The sequence below is a fragment of the Lactuca serriola genome, chromosome 8 (assembly GCF_051521515.1).
Source record: "Lactuca serriola cultivar US96UC23 chromosome 8, Lser_US96UC23_V15, whole genome shotgun sequence".
NCBI classification, from domain to species: Eukaryota; Viridiplantae; Streptophyta; class Magnoliopsida; order Asterales; family Asteraceae; genus Lactuca; species Lactuca serriola.
In genome coordinates, this window is record NC_136415.1 from 31473462 (window position 1) to 31480396 (window position 6935).

Sequence of the window (6935 nt, forward strand, 5' to 3'; positions counted from 1 at the left end):
GCGAGCAATCATGCGAATGTATCTTATCCATTCGCTAAAGTTCGTTCCATCAAAAGTTACCTTCTGGCAAAGGCTCATCAATGTGAATGACCTAGCAGCAGCGTTGTTTGCGTTCGACATCTACAAATAGAAAGGACAAAGATAGATTAGAATTTGAATCCCTAATTATCAACCAATAAGAAAAATTAGGACTAGGATCCAACAACAATATTTACATATTAGAAAAGGGATACCGTAATCCAACATGCAAATAATTTGAAGGTAAGTGAATGACGATTCACTAATTCTCCACCATGAAAACATAACTTTAAGTTCTAAATGTATTGAGAATTCCTAGGTTTGGATGAGATTCATTGAACTTTTCAATGGCATGTTTAAATCTCGATATGCCCCTCTCGTTTGTGACTGGGATACCGAGGATCACAAAGTGGGTGTGAATAACCATGCAAATCCGCACGGTGCCTTCATTATAACAATCACCTATTCGATGTGCCGGTAAACCACACACGCTCCATCGAACTATGATAAAAAATGAATCACCCTTTGCCACCTTTTCTTAGAACCAATTAGTGTTCCGGTAAACCACACACGCTCCACTAACTTCTTAGCAAGGGTGCAAAGTGTAATTTCATGGGATTACATCAATTCACTTTTCCTAAAGTAACTAGGATTGGGAATTTTTGAAAAAAATGTAGTTACTTTGTATTTCATATTATACTTTTAATGAGCAGATGAGGTTGCCCTATCCTACCCGTTCGGCTAACGACCCTCCACCGATCAAGCAAGCGATGGGTGTGAGTGTACACCCATTAAGCGCCATTTTATAAGCAGCAACCTTATACCCACCTTATAGACCGGCTTCGTGAATGAGGCCTACTAACGGTAAGACTAGTATTTTAATTTATATATATATATATATATATATATATATATATATATATATATATATATATATATATATTAACCTTGTAATACTATATTAGTATAGGGTTGAATTTTAAACTTGTAAAATTCTAGGGTTTGAAATTTAAATTGTCTAAATTAAACTTTTAATCACAAAAGATAAATTTCAAAACTTGAGGGCAAGTTTTAAACTTTTCAAAACATAAGGGATCAAGTAACAAATAATTCAAATTAACCATTTAATCTCATAATTATCTTTATTTGATTTACTTAAATGTTTCTTTCAAAACAATTACCAATTTAATTAAAATAATCAATCAATTATCACATAACGAAATTATTATTTAATTAATTGATAAATATCTTTAATTAGGTCAAGAATATACTCAAATATATATTAAAATCGGATTTATATTGACCCATTAAGATAAAGCCAAGTTTCCATAAGATAAACAGCAAGAAATCCCGAAACTAGCTCTTTCTGACGCTCGAACTCGCCGAGTTGAGGCCTACTCGCCGAGTCCACTATGGAACTCGCCGAGTTCATCAGGCAGAAGACAAAAATCGAATTTTGCAATCAACAATCAAGCAACCAATGCATTAATTCAATAGAAACCAACCTGGCTCTGATACCACTGATGGGTTTGAGCCATAAGAACATTCTTATGTGCACATGCAAACCCTAATGCTTGGATCTAGGTTTCTCTAATTGAACATGCATTGTATCCAAGACTTTTGAACAATAGATCTAGGTAATAACATAAGAAAAACAGATCTAGAAGATTACCTTAAGTTGCTTGCTTGAATCTTCTTTTCCTTGGAGCTTAGAGTCACAATTGTCACTCCTCTAATGGCTTACAAACACCAAATTAGCAAGAGGATGATTAGAGAGAGAGAGAGGGGAGAGGGCAAGAAGTCGGCCAGGGTTCTTCCAAAGGCAAGAGTGTCGATTTCCTTGACCCCATGGGTCTATTTATACTTGTGAGGCTCCTAGGGTTTCACCCTTAAACCCTAATTGGATAACTTAGGCCCTAAGCAATCCAATCTCCTTATGATAAGCCTTGGATGATTTCTAGGTCTATCCAAAGCCCCTAAAACCGTCCACCCCTTATCCTTAAGGGATTATAGCCCAAAGTACAACTATCATACAATTGATAGTTTATGCCCTTTTATTTAATTAATCTCTTTAAGTCACCAAATTAATTCCTAATTAATTTATGACTTATATTAATCAAATAACAATATTATTATTCCTTATATTATACTCATAATATATTAATAATATTTCTTCTCTCATTATAAATCATCCTGTCAAGTTGCTATGGTGAAGGCAACCCAAAAGGACCATGCACAATCGGGTCAAATACTTGTCTAATATAGTTTCAGCCTTAGACACTATTCCAACAATCTCCCACTTGGATAAGTCTAGTAACTATATACACAAGTATAATCCGATTAGCAATCGTAGCTCTCAAAGACGCTGTCAAACTCTGATCTTATCAGTCATGTCCTTTAGATAAGGGATCGTACAGTCCTCTGTTTAAATATCATGCGGACAATTCTTAGGATAAAAGTAACAGATAAACTTCGACTTATATACATTTACTTATTCATTAATCAACTATACACAACAATGCGTTTTATAACATCAAGTTACTGATGCGGTTTCGCATTATCAATGTACAACCAATTAACAAATAACAAACCATATATCTTGGTTTTAAGACCATATGATATTATCGTCTTGCGATCACCCTTTTTATCACATTCCATAAGGTGATTCCTGCAAGCGCGGGTTTGTTCCAATGCTCAAAACTAGTTCATAAGCACTCATGAACGTTGCAGCAAACTTTTGCTATGTCTAATACCATTTAGACAATCTACACACCAATTCATGACAATCTTCATTCATACCTACTTCCAACATATGAACGATTATGGACTATTTGAATAATTCGATTATTCTTAATAAACTCAATTATTCTGGAAGTCAAAACATGCAAAGTGAAACAATAGCTAAATAATTAACATAAGATAGTAACATTACTCATAAATAATAATCCTTTATTTAATCATCAAATGTTAATTACATTTATCTATTACACGTTTCTAATATTATCTAATCTAAACTAATATCATCCTTCAGCCCAATACTCCTAGCATGTTGCAAGTGCTTAACCCTGCTCAGTCCCTTCGTAAGCGGATCTGCTGGGTTATCTTCTAATGATATCCTCTTAACCACGAGTTGTCCTTCTTCTACTCGATGTCTAATAAAGTGATATTTTCTGTCGATATGACGAGATCTACCATGATCCCTCGGTTCCTTGGTCAAGGCAACCGCTCCTTCATTATCACATAAAATTTCCATGGGCTCCTTTATAGCAGGTACAAATCCAAGATCACCGATGAAGTTCTTCAACCATATTGCCTCCTTCGACGCTTTGCTCGCTGCAATGTACTCTGATTCACACGTTGAATCAACTACGGTTTCTTGCTTGGAACTTTTCCAACTTACGGCTCCTCCATTCAGGGTAAAGACCCAGCCCGACTGCGAACGGTAGTTGTCCCTGTCGGTCTGAAAACTGGCATCACTATACCCTCACACCTTCAAGTCATCACTCCCTCCAAGGACTAAAAACCATTCCTTGGTCCTCCGAAGTTACTTAAGGATATTCTTGACCACAATCCAATGAGCTCTGCCAGGGTTCCCTTGATATCTACTAACCATGCTCAAAGCAAAGGCTACATCAGGGCGAGTACAAGTCATAGCATACATGATTGAGCCAACTACGGAAGCGTATGGTACTCGGCTCATTTATGCTATTTCAGCTTCGGTACTCGGACTTTGAGTCTTACTCATCTTGGCATTACTTTGTATCGGTAATTCTCCCTTCTTCGAGTTTTCCATACTAAAACGTTTCGGTACTTTATCTAAGTGTTCTGACTAAGTCCTATTAGTCTCTTACTTCGTTCTCTCTCTATCCTTATTCCCAGAATATAGGAAGCCTCTCTGAGGTCCTTCATAGCGAAGCACTTCCCGAGCCAGGACTTAACCTCCTGCAGTGTCGGGACGTCGTTTCCTATGAGTAGTATGTCATCGACATACAAAACAAGGAAGCTTACTATACTCCCACTGGCTTTGACATATACACAGGATTCATCTTCGCTTCGTACAAATCCAAACTCTTTGACTTTCTCATCGAAGCAAAGATTCCATCTGCGAGACGCTTGCTTACGTCCATAAATGGACTTCTCAAGCTTACACACTCTATTTGGATGCTTCGGATCAACAAAACCCTCTGGCTGAGCCATGTAAACATCCTCAGCCAACTTCCCATTAAGGAAAGCAATCTTGACATCCATTTGCCGAATCTCATATCATGAAATGCGGCAATCGCTAGCATCACTCTAATAGACTTTATCTTCGCAACTGGTGAGAAGGTATCATCATAGTCAACTCCGGGAGTTTGAGTAAAGCCCTTCGCAACCAATCGCGCCTTATATGTGTGGATGTTTCCATCCACGTCGGTCTTCTTCTTGCAGATCCATTTGCACCCAACGGTCTTACGTCCGGGCACGTTATCAACCAAATTCCAAACTTGGTTGTCATACATAGATTGGATCTCGCTGTCCATTGCCTCCTTCCATTTTGCAGACTACGAGCCTGCCATGGCTTCCTTATAGCTATTAGGTTCATCTAAATTTATTAGTGTACCATCACTAATATACGTGTCCCCTTCAGTCGTAATATGAAAACCATAAAACTGGGGTTGAACTCTAACTTTGTCGGAACGTCTAAGAGATAATGACTCGTCAATCGGTTCAACCGGAGTTTCCTCCTCGGGTTGAGTGCCAGCGGTAGAGGTTCCTTCATCAATCGACTCTTGAATCTCTTCAAGCTCGATTTGCCTCCCACTGTCTCCTTGGCTTATGAGTTCTCGCTCTCGGAAAACTCCTCTCCTCGCAACGAAGATAACATTGTCCTTCGGTCTATAGAAGAGATATCCAAAGGATTTCTGCGGGTAGCCGATGAAAATACCTCGCTCACTACGAGGTTCGAGCTTGTCGTGAGTATCTCGTCTTACGAAAGCCTCACAACCCCAAACCTTGATATGTGCTAACGAGGGAGCTTTCCCTGTCCACATCTCGTGAGGTGTTTTGGCAACCTTCTTAGTAGGGACTCGGTTAAGGATATGGGCAACAGTCTCTAAGGCATACCCCCAGAATGAGATAGGTAGTGAAGCACGACTCATCATAGAGCGGACCATGTCTAACAAGGTTCGATTACACCTTTCTGCCATACCATTCAACTGTAGTGTCCTAGGTGGCGTCAATTGTGAAACTATTCCACACTCTTTGAGATAGTCGTGGAATTCAAGACTTAGGTACTCTCCTCCTCGATCGGATCGAAGCATCTTGATTTTCCTGCCCAATTGATTCTCCACTTCATTCTTGAACTCTTTGAACTTTTCAAACGTTTCTGACTTTTGCTTGATTAAGTAGATATACCCATATCTACTATAGTCATCGGTAAAAGTCACATAGAAACGGTTCCCATCTTTCGTGGTTGATCTAAAGGGTCCACATACATTGGCATGTATGAGGTCCAATAAACCCTCACCCCTTTCACATGTGCTAGTGAAGGGTGACTTATTCATCTTTCCAAGTAAACAAGACTCGCATGTGTCATCTTCCCTAAGGTCGAATGACTCCAACACTCCATCCTTTTGGAGTTGGGCTATGCGCTTCTTGTTGACATGTCCAAGACGACAATGCCACAAGGATGCTTTATCCATACTATTGGAAGAATTCATGCACAAAACATCATTTCCTAGGTTATCTACAATCATAACAGTTTCATAAATTTCATTACATGGCATTGCTTCAAAATATAAGACACCATTTAGATAAGCATAAATTGAACCATTCTCATTATTAAAAGAAAATCTAAATCCTTGTCTAAACAAACCATGAAACGAAATGATGTTTCTTGCCATTTCTGGCGAGTAGCAACAATTATTTAAATCTAAACATAAACCATTACTAAGCACTAAAGAATACACTCCAATCTTGGTCACAGGCGACGGTCTTCTGTTCCCCATGATTAGATTTATTCTTCCATGCTCCACATCCGTATTTCTTCTTAGCCCTTGCAATTCAGAACAAATGTGGTAACCACATTCGGTACCTAGGACCCAAGAAATAGCATGAGATGAATCATTAGATTTAATTGTGTATATACTTGCGAAAGACGGCTTGATCTTTCCTTCCCTGATGGCTTGCAGGTATTCTGGGCAGCTTCTCTTCCAATGCCCTGTTTTGTGGCAATGGTGGCACTCTGCCTCCTTTGGGTTAGGGTTAGGATTAGCAGGATCAACTTTGGTCCCACTAGAAGAGGAACCATCTCAGGAATTTCACTTGCGGTAGCTCTTAGAGGAAGCTTTCCTCTTCTTACCCCTACCTTGCCCAATTGCCAAAACAGGAGCATTTGGTGGATTGGGAGTTGGAGCAACAGACTTGTCCTTGAGGTTGCTCTCAGCAACCCTTAGGAGACCTTGGAGCTTACTTAGGGTGACCTCCTCCTTGTTCATGTGGTAGGTCATCCTAAATTGATTGTAACACGGAGGCAAGGAATGAAGCACCATGTCGATAGCCAAGTCTTCCCCAAAGTCAACATTCAACTTGCGAAGACGATCGACATACCTTTGCATCTTTTGCAGGTGCACGGTTAGAGATTCTCCATGACCCATTTTAGCGGAGATCATGTTAGTGAAGATCTCGTAACGTTCCTGCCTCGCGTTTTGATGGTATCTCTCCAATAAGTCTTGGTGCATTTCATACGGATACATGTCCTCGTAGGACTTTTGGAATTTGGTGTTCATTTTGGCTATCATGATGCAATGAACCTTCGTCGCATCACGTTCATGAGTCTCAAAAGCAGTCATTTCAGCCGGAGTAGCGATTTCTAGATTGATATTCTCGAGCTTTTCATCGAGGACATACTCCTTGTCCTCGTAGCGAGCAATCATGCG